The sequence below is a fragment of the Mauremys reevesii genome, linkage group 14, assembly GCF_016161935.1.
Source record: "Mauremys reevesii isolate NIE-2019 linkage group 14, ASM1616193v1, whole genome shotgun sequence".
In the NCBI taxonomy this organism is placed as follows: domain Eukaryota; kingdom Metazoa; phylum Chordata; order Testudines; family Geoemydidae; genus Mauremys; species Mauremys reevesii.
Window position 1 is genome coordinate 17852502 of NC_052636.1, and position 18163 is coordinate 17870664.

Below are 18163 nucleotides of genomic sequence, written 5' to 3' on the forward strand. Positions count from 1 at the left end.
TGTCGACTCGGAACTCCACCACCGCGAACGGCGGTGGCGGAGTCGGGGGAGCTGCGGACATCGATCCAGCGGCGTGAGGACGGGTAAGTAATTCGAACTAAGGTATTCGACTTCAGCTACGGTATTCACGTGGCTGAAGTTGCGTCTGCTAGATCGAACTCCCCCCGCCGTTTTGACCAGGCCTAGACTGTTCTCAGTGGTAGCAGATGACAGAACAAAGAGTAATGATTTCAAGTTGCAATGGGGGAGGTTTAGGTTGGATATTAGGAAACACTATTTCACTAGGAGGGTGGTGAAGCCCTGGGATAAGTTCCCCACAGAGGTGGTGGAATCTCCTTCCTTAGAGGTTTTTAAGGTCAGGCTTGACAAAGCCTTGGCTGGGATGATTTAGTTGGGGATTGATCCTGCTTTGAGCAGGGGTGGGACTAGATACCTCCTGAGGTCCCTTCCAACCCTGATATTCTATTATTCCAATTTCCTTCCTCCCTCCTGTTTGACCCCATTTATAGAGTAATATTCTCAGCTATACCTTAACCAATAATTGTGCTGAAATTTAACTAACCAATTCTAACATATTGTGACATAATTCTCTAACCCAGGCGTCGGCCACCTTTCAGAAGTGGTGTGCGGAGTCTTCATTTATTCACTCTAATTTAAGATTTCATGTGCCAATAATACATTTTAACGTTTTTAGAAAGTCTCTTTCTATAAGTCTATAATACATAATTGAACTATTGTATGTAAAGTCAGTAAGGTTTTAAAATGTTTAAGAAGCTTCATTTAAAATTAATTAAAAATGCAGAGCCTTCTGGACCGGTGGCCAGGACCTGGGCAGTGTGAGTGCCACTGAAAATCAGCTCGTGTGCCGCCATAGGTTGCCTACTCCTGCTCTAACCAATTATAAACCACTACCCTAATTAAGTTACACCTGGCAACATTAATTATACAGGCGAGAGAAACAATTAGAGAACCAGACTGATTAACAATGTAAAAGTGGTGGCCATAAAGATAAAGCAATACAGAAATGAGGGTTTCACAACCACAACCATTGATAAGTGATTTCTTGCCAGACAGAATGCTATCAAATTAAGGTTTCTTTAACCATCTTAAGATCCAGACAGGATTGTCTTCCTAACAGCCCAGTAGCACCTTATTTCAGTGTGACTGGTTTGGGATGTGAGGATGTGACCCTTCGCTTCCCAGCTTATGGCTGCCCCTGCTGCTTAGCCAAAGGCCTTAGCCTAAGAACAAGGCCTCAGCCTATCCTAGTGAGAGAAGGCCCAGACAGAGGCAGACTGTGATTTTGATTCTTTGTTTTCATACTCCTGTAACTAGCTAAGTGATAAAAATACCCTAAGTTCTTAAAATATAGGCTTTGCAGGCAGGCCTGAATATCGCCGTTCTAACAGGGTCTACCCCTTCCCCCATGCTGTGTCTGTCTTGTGTATTTAGACTGTAAATTCTTCAGAGCATGGGCCATCTACTATTCTGCATTTGTACTGTGCCTAGCACAACAGAGACACACTGTTAGTTGGTCCTTAGGCACTCAGGTAATGCATATGATTAATAATAATAATAATTCTCCTGCCACTTGGAGCCAAGGAAGCTGGTCTTGGGATGTTACTGCTTAAAAATGATCTGAGCTTAAAACCATGGACTATTCTTTGTGACAAGTATCCCACAAATTCCACTGACCTTCCTGGTTTTCTTTGCCTGGCATAGGGTTTCTAAATTCCAAACCTGATGTGGTCTCACAGCTGGAACGAGGGGAAGAGCCGTGGGTCCCGGACCTCCAGGGTTCTGAGAAAGAAGTGCTCCCGAGAGCTGCCTGCAGAGGTGAGGGCTTGGTTAAAGCAAGTCAAAAACTGTCCGTGAATACAAGAAACATTTGGGATGCCCTACAAAGACCCTGTGAGCTCTCCAAGTTCAGGATTGTTCCCTGCAGATGTGGAATAATTAGGCAGATGTCACTCATGGCTTCCCACGTATCCTGACTAACAACTGTCAGCAGATCCCTACCTGATCCCACTTTCCCCTGCATGTTCTGGTGAAATGTAGACCAAAACTGATCCCTTCCTCTCTCCTCTGGGGAAAATCAGCTCCTGATAGGTTTGATCTCTCCTGCACATATTTTGGTTTGTTCATCCCTTTTAAAATTCCTGTCTCTGAGATTTCCTTTCTCTCAGGCACAGGGAGTGACCTATGTCTGGATTCTCTCTGTCTCCCATCAGGTGATAGGATGGTGCGTGAGAATGAGATGCAGAAACCCCAGCAGGAAGATGCTGAGCAAGGAGCACCACATGGGACGTTATCAGGAAGACCCAAAGGGAATGTTTCCAGGAGTTGTGCACTCCGAGAAAAAGTAAAAGCCTCTGAGACTCAGCAGAGGCCAGAGGAGAACTTCAGTAGCCTCTCAGACCTTATTACACATGAGAGAATCAACTTTGAAGAGACGCCCTACACATGCTCTGAGTGCGGGAAAAGCTTCAGTCACCGCTCTGGCCTCATCAGACATCAGAGAATCCACACAGGGAAGCTGCCCTACACGTGCACTGAGTGCGGGAAAAGCTTCAATTGGTGCTCAAACCTTATCATACATCAGAGAATCCACACAGGAGAGAAGCCCTACACATGCTCTGAGTGCGGGAAAAGCTTCAGGCACGGCTCTGCCCTTATCACACATCAGAGAATCCACACAGGAGAGAAGCCCTACACATGCTTTGAGTGCGGGAAAAGCTTCAGTCACCGCTCTGCCCTTATCACACATCAGCGAATCCACACAGGAGAGACGCCCTACACATGCGCTGAGTGCGGGAAAAGCTTCAGTCAGCTCTCACACCTTATCAGACATCAGAGAACCCACACAGGAGAGACGCCCTACCTGTGCGCTGAGTGCGGGAAAAGCTTCGGTCGGCGCTCAAACCTTATCAGACATCAGAGAATCCACACATGAGAGATCCCCTACACATGCTCTGAGTGCGGGTAAAGTTTCACTGAGCACTCAGACTTTGTCAGACATCGTAGAATCCACAGTGGAGAGAGACCCTATACATGCTCTGCATTTGGGAAAAGCTTCAATCAGATGTCATTCCCTATTAGAGATCAGAAAATCCAAATGGGAGAGAACTGTAAGAAATGCCTTTATTAGGGCTTCTCAAAGATTTGTTTTAAAAAAAATCACATTTGCTAATTCCAATATAGTGATCTTTGCACCATCTTCACTGTGGTCTCTCAGCTCTGCCGGATGAGTTGCCTGCTTCTGACTTTTGCAGTTCACCCTTCTTTGGGATCAGTCCTGTGATCTTTTCTATCAGCTCCTTTCCTTTTGACTTGTAGGAGCGTGTGTCCCTCCAGCCAGGAATTTCATCAGCTCCAGGTGCGGGAGAGAGGGTTGATGCCAATAAGCTACCCTGAGGCAAAAGTTACCTGTGCCTTACATCCACTAGGACTGTACATGGAATTGGGTGCTCAAGTTAGTGATTTTGGTGTAAAAAGACAATTATAGTTGTAGAGCAGAAGCAGCCCAGGGAGTGAACCTAACAGACAATGATCAAGTGATCTCTCTCCTGCCATCCATCTCCACTCTCTGACAAACAGAGGCTAGGGACACCATTCCTTACCCATCCTTGCTAATAGCCATTAATGGACTTAACCTCCATGAATTTATCCAGTTTTCTTTTAAACCCTGTTATAGTCCTAGCCTTCACAACCTCCTCAGGCAAGGAGTTCCACAAGTTGACTGTGCGCTGCGTGAAGAAGAACTTCCATTTATTTGTTTTAAACCTGCTGCCTATTAATTTCATTTGGTGGCCCCTAGTTTTTGTATTATGGGAGTAAGTAAATAACTTTTCCTTATCTACTTTCTCCACATCACTCGTAATTTTATATACCTCTATCACAGGCCTGCACAACATGCGGCCCGCGGAGCCTCACTGTGCGGCCCGCCGGGAGATTCTAAATTCCCCCGGCGCTCTGCGGGCAGTCCAGAGCCCTTTGAATTTCAGCCCCTGGCCGCTGATTGCCCCCTCCCCAGACCCCTGCCCCAATTGCCCCCCAGGACCCACACCCCCTATCTAAGCACCACTGGTCCTTGTCCCCTGTGTCCCCCCTCCCGCTACCCCTGCCCCATCTAAGCCTCCCTTCGCCTTGTCCCCAACTGCCCCCTCCTAAGACCCCACCCAACTTCCCCCCAGGACCCCACCCCCTACCTGTCCCCTTATAAACCTCCTGGATTCCCATGCCTATCCTATTGCTGCCTGTCCCCTGAGTGCCCCTCCGAACCTCTGCCCCATCCAACCCCCCGTGCTCCTTGTCCCTTGACTACCCCCCCAGAACCCCCTACCCCTTCTCCAAACCACTTACTGTGCGACTCAGATCAGCGTGTCTGGCTCCATGCAGCTCCAGACAGTTGCTGCCATGCTCCCCCATGGAGCCCCCCCATCCCCAGCACCTGCTTTCCAGATTTGAACACCTCAAAATTCAGGAGTGCTCAAGCTCGGTTTGGGCAGCTGTTACTTCATTTCTCCCAAATCAAATATACTGATCCACTGTAACTTGCTGTAGAAAAAGTAGGATAAAATTGAGCAAGAAATGCTTATTAGGACTGGAATTGCTATTTTCAACAGCCATTGCCTTTTTGTTTGTTTGAAAGGAAGACAGTGATATTGCATTGGCAAATTCCCCATAGAAAGAAAGAGTGGAACAAAAGAATAATAAACGCACCTAAACTTTTCCTCATTTATGGAGGACAGTCTTATAATATGCACCCAGATCTCCTCCAATCACACAAGCTGAAAATTGTTCCACTTTACTGCAGCTCTGTAACCATATGGGAACCAATCCTGTCTGTGTTCTATGCACATCCAAAATTCCTGCTGAATGACCCACCCTGGGAGCGAGTTACCAGTGACCCAGGGCTGGGGCAGCAGGAGGTGGGGGCACTGGTGCGGGGGCGCCCTGGGCTGGGGCAGCTGGGTGCTGGGAGGGCACTGGTGGGGAAGAAAGGGGGAAGCCCAGCGCTGGGGTGGCAGGGTGTGTGTGTGGGTGGGAGGAGAGCCCAGGACTGGGGCAGCAGGAGGGTACGGGGGGAGCCCAGGGCTGGGAAGGGGGACAGCCACAATTTTTTTTGCTTGGGGCAGCAAAAACCTAGAGCCGGCCCTGCCGGGTTCCCCAGCCGCCGGACCCGGCCCTTTAATTTGACCCTGAGGGCTCCCAGCCACCTCTTTAGCTGGGAGCCCTGGTTGATTTAAAATAAAGCATCACCTCCCCACTCCAACCTTTTTTGGCCCACAGCTGTTTTGGTGGGGCGGCGCTGGGGAAGGAGGGTTTGTTTCTGCAGGGCTGGACGGCCCTGGGGCGGGGTGATTCCTCGGGCCGGGAGATTTCAGCCCTCAGCTGTTTTCTTTGGAGGAATGTGGCCCTTGCCGCTTTATGAGTTGTGCAGGCCTGATTTATTGTGTCTCTGTTCTCTCCTTCTTCTCCCCCCAGTTCCTCATCTCTAATGTCTCTGCCTTTCTCCTCTTGCTCCCTCTCCCCTGCCCTTTCCAGGAACTCACACTCTACAGCATTTAGGACAAGCCAGAGCTCCCATGTTCTGCACATGAGCCTGTGTCAGAGGACGTGTGACCCCAGTCAGAACCAGTCACCAGATCAATATGACCCTTTATGGGCGACTTCTCTGCCTGCTCTGCAATTTACATCTCTCCTCCTCCCCCCAACCCGGGTGGGTACAGCTCTGACTGAGAGTCCTCACAGGAGACATTTCAGCCCAAAGACAAATTTGCTGAGAAGTGAAGAGCCCCCTTCCTCTCCCCCAAATCCCCAGAACTCTAGAGTCACCCCCATGGCATCAGCACAGGGAGCCCAGTGAAATGGGGTTACAGAATACAAGGGGGAGGGAGCAGGGGAGAGAGGTGACAGGGAATCTCTCGCTCTCCTTCTCTCTTAGACTCTTTCCTTCCAGGAGCTGCAGTCACAGCAGGGAGGGGTTTGTCTCTTTATTAGGGATCCCTTTGTGTCACGGAGGCTGCACAAGTCATAGATTCTGTGGCTTCTGCAGTGGCCACTGTGGCTGACTCCGTGGCTGCCCCAGCAGCTGGCCTGGGGACAGCCTGAGCAGTGGTTCCAAGGGTGGCAGGAGCAGCCACAGCTCAGTGGCTCCTGGCACCTGTCCCGGGGTGGCCGGAGCAGGGCTGGCCTCTGGGGCTCCCCTCACCTGGCAGCATCTGGCGTGGCAGTGGGTCCCTGGGGCTTCTCCCCCAGTACATGGTGCTACAGGCCCCCTGCACTCCCTGCACCCACAGCTGGTGCCACGGACCCCCTGGGCCTCCTTCCCCACGATTCAGTGAGGGGTATTTATGGTATAAGTCATGGCCGGGTCATGGGCAATGAGCTTTTGGGTTTTGCCCATGATCTGTCCATGACATTTACTAAAAATACCCGTGATTAAATCTTCGCCTTCCTCATTATTGATCAAATAAGTCGAAACGCCTCCACCTGCAAATGGATTTAGCCCGGGACCCTCAGAGTCAGCAGCTGTTACGCCCCCACGGAGCTCTCTGGTCAGGTGTCCTAGCGCTGGAAGCCTCCTGTTTAGATCCTAAAATAACGTTTTTGCACCGGGGGGCTGAAATTTTGGACCGGACATTGTAGCTCCACCGTTATTTTACTGAATTGCTTCAAAACAGCAAGTCAAGAAAGTCTCCTAAGTGCCAGGCTCTCTGCCAAGGAAACAGCTGCCCCTGCTCTCCAGGAGTCTGTGCGTTCCACACAGCAACGCACACACCTGCTCCGCACTGAAGGGGGGTCAGACAGTGACAGGGCTGGTAACACAAATACTTCAGACTATTAACTCCAGGTCCCTTCCTTTCTTTAACCCAGGATGTGCCAGTCACCTGGTAACCATGGTGTTATCTTCACCTTAAAATACCGCTCAGGACATTTTCAGTGAGCCCTGCACCCCATGCCCTGCCTGCAGCCAGCCCCTGTCTGCAGCCAGCCCCGCACGCCCCGGCTCCAGCCAAACCCTGCTGCACCCCCCTGCCCTGCCTCCAGCCAGCCCCGCACCCCCTGCCCAGCCTGCAGCCAGCGCTGCAACCATTCCCAGCCCGCAGCCTGCCCCGGCCTGCAGCCAGCCCCGCACCCCATGCCCTGCCTGCAGCCAGCCCCTGTCTGGGGCCAGCCCTGCACCCCCTGCCCTGCCCGCAGCCAGCTCTGCAAACCTGCCCTGCCCGCAGCCAGCCCCTGTCTGCAGCCAGCTCTGCACCCCCTGCCCTGCCTGCAGCCAACCCCTGCCTGCAGCCAGCTCTGCACCCCCCTGCCCTGCCTGCAGCCAGCCCCTGTCTGGGGCCAGCCCTGCACCCCCTGCCCTGCCTGCAGCCAGCCCCTGTCTGCGGCCAGCCGCACCCCTGCCCTGCCTCTGGCCAGCCCCGTACCCCTGCCCTGGCCGCAGCCAGCCCTGCACCCCTGCCCGCAGCCAGCCCCTGTCTGCAGCCAGCTCTGCACCCCCTGCCCTGCCTGCAGCTAGCCCCGTCTGCTGCCAGCCCCACACCCCCTGCCCTGCCTGGTGCCAGCCCCGCACCCCCTGCCCTGCCCGCAGCCAGCCCCTGTCTCTAGCCAACCGCGCATGCCCCGGCTCCAGCCAACCCTGCTGCATCCCCTGCCTGCCTGCAGCCAGCCCCACACCCCTGCCCTGCCGCAGCCAGCCCCTGTCTGCAGCCAGCCCCGCACCCCTGCCCTGCCCGCAGCCAGCCCCTGTCTGCAGCCAGCCCCGCACCCCCTGCCCTGCCCGCAGCCAGCCCCTGTCTGCAGCCAGCCCCGCCCCCCTGCCCTGCCCGCAGCCAGCCCATCTGCAGCCAGCCCCGCACCCCGCAGCCAGCCCCGCACCCCCTGCCCTGCCCGCAGCCAGCCCCTGTCTGCAGCCAGCCCCACACCCCACACCCTGCCCACAGCCAGCCCCTGTCTGCAGCCAGCCCCGCACCCCTGCCCTGCCCGCAGCCAGCCCCTGTCTGCAGCCAGCCCCGCACCCCACACCCTGCCCGCAGCCAGCCCGCACCCCTGCCCTGCCCGCAGCCAGCCCGTCTGCAGCCAGCCCCACCCCCCTGCCCTGCCCACAGCCAGCCCCTGCTTCCGGCCAGCCCCGCACCCCACGCCCTGCCTGCAGCCCTGCACCCTCTGCCCTGCCCGCACCAGCCACATCCTCCCTGCCCTGCCTGCAGCCAGCTCTACACCCCCTGCCCACAGCCAGCCCCTTCCACACCCCCTGCCCTGTCTCCAGCCAACTCCTGCCACACCCCCTGCCACTCACCCCTGCCAGAAGCCAGCCAGCCCCACACACCCCTGTCTCCAGCCAGCCCCGCACCCCTTGCCCTGCCTGCAGCCAGACCCTACCTCCAGCCAGCTCCTGCCCTGCCTGCAGCCAGCCCCATGGCCACTGGTGCCCTGCAGTTCCCAGGGCAGTAACCCTGCACACCTGCTTCAGTGAGGGGGGCAGGGGCAGCTGGGACCCCACATGTGCACACTCGAGGGTGACCAGACAGCAAGTGTGAAAAATCAGGACAGGGAGGGGGGGGTAATAGGATCCTAGATAAGAAACAGACCCCAAAATTGGGACAGCTGGTCACCCTAGCACACCCCCAGGACTCCTGAGTTCCATTGCTGGGTTTCCTATTTGTTCCACTGCTGGTTTTTTTCCTTTTCCTGGGGGACTCTGGGCAAGTTGCTCCCACCCCTCTAGGGCTCTGTCCCCAGCAGGCAAATGGGGATTTCGTACCTTCCCACTATTGGAAAGTGCTGGGAGAATCCCCCAGCCAAAGCTGCTCTGACAGTGCTAAGCAGCATCTGACCATTCAAGGTCGGAGCGCACTGCCCAGGAGGAGTGTCTGGCTCTGGGATTTCACTTCAGCCCAGTCTAGAGAGAGAGGCCCAGCCATGGGGTTTGGCTCAAGAAGACCAAGTCTCCAATTTGTTACGGGTGTTTTGAATTCCAGTCCTGAGCTCCAAAGTGCTTGGTGTCAGTTGCACATTTTGGAAGCTGCTCTCCACTCCATTTTCCAAATCATTCATGAAACTATTGAATAGTACCGGACCCCAGACTGATCCCTGCCGCACCCACTAGGTGCCCCCTCTCCGTTGGGCAGCCAAACCTGGAGAAGGGCCCTTGGAGTCTGGGCTTTCAACCAGCTCTGCACCCACATGACACTGATTGCATCTAGACCGCATTTCCCTGGTTTGCTTGTGAGAATGTCCTGCGGGACTGTGTCAAAAGCCTTAGTAACCCCGAGATAGATCCCATCTACTGTTTACCCACCTCCACTAGGCCCGAAACCCTGCCAAAGAAGGAAAGAGGCTGGGTTTGGAATGATTTGTTCTTGACAAATCCATGCTCCCTCGTCCTAAGAACCAAATTATCCTGTAGGTGCTGCTGGAAAACTGAGTGTTTAAGAATGTATTCCAGGATCTCTCTAGCTATGGAAGTGAGGCTGGCTAGTCTGTAAGTCCCATGGGGTCTCTTTGTTTCCCTTTGAAAGATAGGTCCTGTCTTGTTCATGGATGGGAAGATGTTCTTTTTCAGGGATCTCAGACAAGAACTGGGGCACAACACATGGTTTGTTAAGGCCACAAAAATGGAGGCAGGAACCTCTTCTCTCCTGCTGGCAAAGAACCCCAGGTACCTAAAAGACAGGGACTCACATCCCTGAATGAGCTTTAAAAAAAAAGCAGTGGTTAAAAAGTTTGGCCCCAACCATTTCTTGTTTCCATAGACTAGACATTTTAGCAAACTTTAGAATTCCTTGGTGCAAACACCAAGAAACTCCCCTTTCTCCTTCACAGAGGGCTTTAACGCCCCTTCTCTCACTCAGGCTCACGACTGCCGAGAGTTCGAGAACTGTCCCTGTTCCCATTGGACAGATGGGGAGGAGCCTGAGGCACAGAGAAGGGAAGTGACCTACCCAAGGGCCAGCAAGGCAGTGGCAGAGCCAGAAAGAGAAGCCACCAGTCCTTACTCCTGTTCTAACAAACAGCAAACCCCCAGAGGCAGGGATGGAGCCCAGGAATCGAGATGGTGGGGAAATTTCATTGAAACCGTTTGTCAGAAAATCCCATTCAGACTAAATCAGTTTGTTTCTCGAAATCATAACAAGTGGGATGAAAGTTCTTTGCAAAAATATTTTGTTGCAAAACAAAAGCATCTCCTGTTTGTCACAGTGCGTTAAATTGTCTCGTCACACACAAAGAGGAGACACTTCGATCTCAAACATTAGATAAGATGCTTCAGTCTGAGCTAAGTCGTTGCTGCTCTTAACAATTTCAAAATTAAAAAAAACCAAATCAAATAGAGTATTTCAGCTATTCTATTATGTCATAATCTGCTCTGAGTAAATGTGATAGGACACCTCATATTATGTACTACTCCTAGTGACACTCTCCAATGGATCCCCATCCTCCACCCACCGTGAGGTAGGTAGGAGCGGATCATTATTATCCCTCCTTGAAAGAGGGAGAAGCTACATGTGAGAAAGAAGAATTGACTTGTCTGAGGTCACACAGCCAGTCAGTGGCAGAGTTGGGAATAGGACCCAAGAGCTCTGATTTTCAAACTAACCATCGGATCTTGAATTTCAGACATTGAATGACCTGAATAAAGTGCTCTCAGATGAGCTCCAGACCAACAACAGTGCACAGGAATTATTCAGCAAGTATTTGAGGAGAACTGCAATGTTAGAGAGAATCATGAACTGCTCAGAGACCATTAATGCAGAGAAGCAGCAAAATTCATCAAACACAGAACTGGTTCTGACTTATTTCCTTGGTCTTAAAAGAGAACAACAAGGACCTGAGTCTCCTCCCTGTCAATAACCCCCTGCTCAGCCAATCAGGGTAGAGACTGAGGACGGGAGGCTGAGGGTTCTCACCAGAGAGCCCAAAGGATGGCCCAGCTCACTGGTGGGGATCAAATAAAATTCAGAATAAAATTCGGCCTCCTTAAGCTTGTGTTTTCCATGCCTAGAATTCAACTGTCACCAGATGGATCAGACTGAACAGGTTTCAAACCTCCAGGAGGCTCTTACCTTCTAAACAGGGATGGCTGTTTTCTAGTAAAATCACTAAAAGGGAAGGAGAAAACTCAAAAGAGGTTCCTCCTGGTGCTCACGTCCGTGAACCCGAATACTCTCTCAGTCCTCAAAGAGAGACCTGGAGAAGGAGACTTGCTGAAGCAAAGCCACAGGGTCTCTGAGGTTTCCCTGGCTCCTCGCCCCGTCCTGCCTGGCTGATGTCAGCATCTCTCTGTGAGGTCACCACCTCCCCACCACCTTGGACCAATAGTCTGAGGTCCTGCAAAAGGCCTTTGTGATGTCACTGCCCCACCCCTCCCTTGCTGTGCCAATGTCCTGCCCCTGGCCAGGCACTTTGCAGGTTTGAGCTACTCCCTGTGGATCACCCCACTCAAGGAGCGTTCGTTCTAGGCAGCAAGCCGGCTAGACAGGGAAACATCAGACGCTGCTCCCAAAACACTCAGTTTTTCAGAAATGAGTCAACTTTATGGCCAGAAGAGACCATTAGACCATCTAATCTGACCCCCTGCATATCACAGGCCTCCTGTATGACACAAGAGCTACTTTTGGGGCAAACACATTCCAGAAAGGCATCTAGTCTTCATGAAATGACATCAGGAGATGGAGAATCCACCACTTTCCTTGGTAGCTTGTTCCTGTGGTGAATCATCCTCGCTGTTGAATTTTTGTGCCTTAGTTGTAATATGAATTTGTCTCTTTTCACCTTCCAGCAATTGGCTCTTGTTAGGCCTTTCTCTGCTCGATTCAAGAGCCCTTTAATACCCAATCTTATCTCTCCATTAAGGCACTTCAACACTTCAGTGAAGTCACCTTTCAATCTTTTTTGATAAGCTAAACAGGTTGAGCTCTTTCAATAGCTCCCTAGAAGGTATTTTTTCCAGTCCTCAGAACATTAGGTGGCTCTTTGCTGCCCCAGCTCCAATTTCACAACATCTTTTTCAAACGAGGACACCAAAACTGGAGGCAGTATCCCAGTATCAGTCTCACTGATGCCGTGTCACCTCCTGTGACGTTATTGACATAATCTGTAACTGTATAGCTCACCGTTGCGACCACTGTTCTATATTTGCAGCCAATATTACAGAGAAGTGGTCGTGTAAGGGGTCTATGGAGAGGTTCTGATTGGCTGATTATAATGATGCTATCTCTAGATGTGTATCGTTTTTTTGTAGTTGACATTATGAATATTAGCTCTATGCTGCCTGTATTTCAAACTTGTGCTCTGCTTCAGGGAATGATACCTTTGTTTAATTGATGAAAACATAAACTAGACACTTAGAGGATTGGAACTGATTTCAGCTGATGGACAGGTTTGCTAGGTTTTTATGCATTTGGACAGCAAAATGTTGAGTGTTCACATTCATTTCAAGCATCCTCGTATGGTGGAGCTCCTAAACATAATGGAGAATGAAAATGTTTTTCTTTTCTTTAAGAGGGCACCTGGGTTTGAACAAAAGACCACTTGATTTGCAATCAAACACTTTACCACTGAGCTATACCCCCATTACAACAGGAGTATGGAATCGTGATCTCCAGGACTTTGAAGGACAGACCCTGCTTCATCGAGCTCCTTTGCCATTCCCAGACCACAGGTGGTTTTAAAAATGGGGTTTGATTAAACTTCTTAAATGTGGTAAACACCACAGCTTGCACCCCCACTGCTATAGCTTCTCCCCATGACAGAGCTGCCACCTCCTGGGGAAGTGGATTGACTACACCAACAGGAAAACTCCCCCCCCCTCCCTCAGCATGCAGCAGTGGTTCTCAAGCTGTGGGTCAGGACCGCAAAGTGGGTCGTGACCCTGTTTTAATGGGGTCACCAGGGCTGGCATTAGACTTGTTGGGTCCTGGGGCTGAAGCCAAAAGTCTGAGCCCCCCCACCCAGGGCTGAATCCCTCAGGCTTTGGTTTTGCCCTCCCCCCACTGGGGCTCAGTCTTTGGCACTCCCCCCCCCGAGTGGAGGGGCTTGGTCCCTCTTTCCAGGGCTACGTATTAAGTTATCTTGACAGGAGAAGGTTGCAGTGAAAGGATGTTTGAGAAACCCTGGCATAGAGCATCTCCATTACTGAGCTGCAGCAGCATAGACTCACTGTTTGAAATATTGACCTGGCCTTAGCCTCTGAATATGTCTAGGCTTGGCTCCCTCTGGCACTGTTGTGATCTGACCCTGAAAGTACAGCCATGGAGACACCACACACCAGCCTTGCCTAGTTGGCAAGGATCAAACTTTCACAGAAAGGCACCCATGGTTTTCTATCCCAGCTCCCTAAGGCCTCAGCCACAACCACTTAACACAGAGGCCTTTCTACACTCTGGTTCTGTTCTCACTGAAGGGTCATTACAAATTGTTTGCTCAGACCAGCTTCCCCAGCACACTCACTGCTGTGCAGCTCTGTATGTGTGGCCATGGCTGAACAGCCAGAGTTCCTGCCCATTTCCCTACCGGCTGGAGCATGATGAGGGAGTGTTTGTGGTTAATGATGTTGCTGTAAATTGTTCATTCCCTGCCCTGGAAATTCAGACAGTCCCTTTTCCCGTTGTATTGCCAGCACCTCTGTGAGTCCAATAACAGAGGCAGGTTTTCTCTGGGCATTGAGATTTTTGAGAGCATTGGTGGCTCCTTTCTTTCCTCACCCTGGAGTAAACTCAGCTTTTTATTCCATCCTTGATGACTCATGGAATAACAGCAGTAGCATGAAGAGGAGAGTGAATATCTCACTGCCAGGGGGAAGGTGGACGCATTCCCTCTGTCTGACCATTGCCATTGCAGGAAAGAAGGTTTCAGTGGAATCGAATGCCCTGGCTCAGACAATAGACACAGGGAGGTTTTGCTGTTCATGGATCTGTGCAAAGGAAATTGTGTGTCTGTGTGAAAATGAGGAGGGATATGAAATGCCCACGTGGTGGTGCCTAAGGCAAAAGGGAACCCTAGAGGATTAGAATAGGATAAGTTCTCAAGCAACATGTTTCTTACTTTGCCCATCTGTTAGTTTTGATGATTATCGATGGAAAGATTTTGCCATTGGGTTGTGTTTTTACACAGAAATTGACATTTACCAACAAATACGTAATTCTTCCAAGTGTGCTGGTGGTGAGTTTAGAGGGACACACTCACTCCTCCCACCCCCCATGCCAGGCCTGTGCTCTCCAGAATGTCAACTTCCCATAGAGCTGGGATCCTTCCCTCATCTCCCCCCAGGACCACTGCCCCACCCCCACTTCTGGGGTCCCCTTCCAACACTGTCCAACTCCCCTGCTGGCAGGATCCCTTCCCATTCCTTTCATTTCCTGCCTCCCCTCTGAGCAAAAGCTCTGCATTGTTCCCACACTGGGAATTGAACCCAGGCCACCTGGGTGAAAAACCAGGAATCCAAATCATGAGATCATACGGGACTTGTATAATCAATAGCACATTTACACATTCACACCTAATAATTCAAAGTAGCCATTCAAAAAACCTTCAAAAACAGACTTCAAAGAGAAATTGCAGAGTTACAATTGATTTGCAAACTTAACACCATTAATTTGAGCTTGAATAAGGACTGGGAGTAGCTGGCTCACGACAAAAGCAATTTTCCCTCTCTTGGTATTGACACCTCCCCATCAATTATGGGGAGAAGACCACATCCACCCTGACTGAATTAGCCTTCAACATTGGTTCTCCCCTTGTACGGTGACTCCCGTCACTTCATGTTCCAATGTATATTTATGCCTCTATCTGCAATTTTCACTCCATGCATCTGAAGAAGTGGGCTTTTTACCCACGAACGCTTATGCCCAAATAAATCTGTTAGTCCTTAAGGTGCCACCGGACTCCTCATTCCTTTTAATACTAAGCTGATCTTAACCCTTTCAGTACCCTTGCAAACTCAGATGCTTCTCACCACAGGCTGGCTGGTGGCTTTTCAGCCAGGCTCTCCCCTTTCATCAGCGCTTCAGTTGCTTGGTGTGGGGGTGTCTGTAGATGTAGGTGACAGAGAGAGATAAAGCCTAGCAAATGTCTCTCCTTTTATCATGTCCTTTCTTCCCTCATGGCTTTGCCCCTCCTCCCCCCTTCAGAGTCAGGTGAGCATCACTGCGTCTCTCCAAGCAAGTCTGAGCAATTCCCCTGGGGTGTCCTCATGCAGGTGAGTCATTGCATTGTAGCTCCCTTGCTGAACGATGGCTGTTGATGGGTTGTTTGACACCCTGTCCGGGTGTTGGTTATTTTCCTTGCTGTTGCCACTAGGGAGCTAATATTTGGCTGACTCCCCCACCTTGCAGCACAGTGACAACCACACTGCACAATTCTCATGACTTCATATGCATGAGTGGTCTACATCTATGGGTAAAGAAGTGACTTTCAGCCGATCATATCCTTTCCCTGATACCTTACAAGTCATGCTCTATATGTAAGATCACGATGATTATGGGGGTTACAGCCACTCCCCGAAAGGTATAGAATGTCACACTGAGATTCTATGTTCATTTGTTCTGTAACAGCATTACAGAGATCCAATGACTGACCAATGGCATTTCCAAGTGCTAAAATAGCAAGCGGTGTTGGTCTCTCATTGGCCATCAGTGACTGAAGATGTGGTTTAATGAGCTGGAGCTTCAAGGCGAGGGTGGCTCTGTCCACTGCCTTCCGTTGCGCTGCTGGGCCCCAAGTCCCTGGTGGCCAATATGTGACGCTGGGAGAAGAGAATGGGGTGGCAAGTGGTGGCAGGACTTTTGCCACCAGGGTCTAGCTGCCCAACTTCCTCCTGGTATTGCTGGCTCCCCGTTGCCTTCAGGTAACCCAGGAACTAAGGCAGGAATAGGGCGAGGAAGCAAGTAAAGCCGAGCAAGGAAGGCAAAAGTGAATCTTGTCTGCATGGGCCGCTCGCAATGACGTCCTTTTTCTGTGCCACAGCTGACAACAACATCCCAGACAGAAAAGCAGGAGGCCAAAAAGAAACTGAGCAGCTGCTGAAGTAGCTCAGTTGGGAGCGTGCTAGACTAACACGCTCGTCTATCCCCCTTTGTGCACGGGTGGGATGTTTTCTGAAAGTGCAGCAGTGCCTTTAACTGCCACGAGTCCCTCATTTCAGGCTATGCAGCAGGAAAAGACAGCATGGGCTTCTGCACCGAGTTGGCCCACCTGACCTTTCATTCTTCTCTTGCTCTTTGTCAGCAAGGGGAAGAAAAAGAAGCTCTCCCTCAAGCTGGAGTCACAAGGGCGACGTAAGGACGACTTCCTGAGTGCCCGCTCCAGCCCTCTGCTCTGCCAGCTGACCTATTGAAGGGCTGTCACCACTTTCTCCAGGTTTGTCCATCAGTCTGTGCAAGGGTGAGCAACAGCCAAGCAGATGGAGTTTCTGTAGTATAGTGGTTATTGCATTTGCCTAACACGCAAAAGGTCCCTGGTTCAAAACCAGGCAGAAACATGCTGGCTTCCTTTTCCCAGATCCCCTTGCTGTTCAGGAAGACGCTCCTCCTTCTCCTATTGGTCTGTCCCTGGGATAACTCCAACCCCTGCATGACAGAGGGTGCTGACAGCAGTGGAGAAAGCACCTTGGCGTCAGGCTGGAGAACCTAGAGGAGTGCGGCGTGTCACCTTTTGGAGGCTTGTGGCTTGGCCTCCTCTGCCCTGGGAGGTTGGCCGGTGGAGGCCGGCTCTTCCTGCTGGCCTCCTCTGCGTGACTTGCCAAAGGAGGAAGTGAGGCAGGAATGGGGGAAAAGAGGAAAGTCGAGCTGAGAAAGGCAGGGCAGAAAGTAAAGACCTCATTGCAACTAAACGGGGTTAGTAGAGCATCACCATTCGTTCTGCAAAGCCGGGGGAGGTGCGGTTGGCTGCTGGGAGGCAGAATCCTGTGCCTGCCTCTTGGCTTCCCAGGGGTGGCTCCTTACAGCCCAGGAGAAGCGGGGTTTTGGGGGGAAGGAAAAGCAGCAATGGCGAGGCTGAGTGGGCTCCTTTCTGGCCGACATGGTGGGTCTGGGAGTTGCCTGTAAGACATAAGTGGACTTGATGGAGTGAAAACCGCTGCTCCATTCTGGCTGATCTGGGGGAGCCATTAATGACTTGGGAGTGGGGGCAGGGCACTGGCTGTGAGCAAAGTCTTCTTCTTCTCTCCTGCCATGGGGAGCCCGGCCTTAAGCCTGCCCAGCATGCACTGCAGCTCGAGCATTAAGCCTTCCTGTGGCATAACCTAACTACAGCCTAGTGTAATAAGGTGTAAAGTTTAGATTGTGAATTTATCTTTAATTTCCATGGTAACTTACTTTGATCTTTTATGCCTACCACTTATAATCCTTAAAACTCCATCTTTCTGTAGTTAATAAATCTGTTTTATGAAACTGGTGTATTTTGCTTGAAGTTCTTGGGAAATCTTAACTCCATTACAAGCCTGGTTCATGTACTATTCACAGTGAGGGAGGGGTGGACCCTGCGTAATAAACTCACTATTGTGTCATACAGGAGGCCTGTGATATGCAGGGGGTCAGATTAGATGCTCTAATGGTCTCTTCTGGCCATAAAGTTGACTAATTTCTGAAAAACCGAGTGTAGCATTGGGAGCAGCGTCTGATGTTTTCCTGTCTAGCCGGCTTGCTGCCTAGAACGAACGCTCCTTGAGTGGGGTGATCCCCAGGGAGTAGCTCAAACCTCCAAAGTGCCTGGCCGGGGCAGGACATTAGCCCAGCAAGGGAGGGGTGTGGCAGTGACATCACAAAGGCCTTTTGCAGGACCTCAGACTATTGGTCCAAGGTGGTGGGGAGGTGATGACCTCACAGAGAGATGCTGACATCAGCCAGGCAGGACAGGGGCGAGGGGCCAGGGAAACCTCAGAGACCCCTGTGGCTTTGCTTCAGCAAGTCTCCTTCTCCAGGTCTCTCTCTGAGGACTGAGAGAGTATTCGGGTTCACGGACGTGAGCACCAGGAGGAACCTCTTTCGAGTTTTCTCCTTCCCTTGTAGTGATTTTACTAGAAAACAGCCGTCCCTGTTTAGAAGGTAAGAGCCTCCTCGAGGTTTGAAACCTGTTCAGTCTGATCCATCTGGTGACAGTTGAATTCTGGGCATGGAAAACTCAAGCTTAAGGAGGCAGAATTTTATTGCGCATCTGGGAT

At 51.3% G+C, this 18163-nt stretch overlaps 1 non-coding gene across 1 annotated transcript; it reads left to right on the forward strand.

Moving 5' to 3' along the window:
- Positions 1-16410: 16410 nt before the first annotated feature.
- On the forward strand, positions 16411-16483 carry TRNAV-AAC. The gene has a single exon. It is a non-coding gene; the product is annotated as a tRNA-Val (tRNA).
- The last annotated feature ends 1680 nt before the right edge of the window (positions 16484-18163 follow it).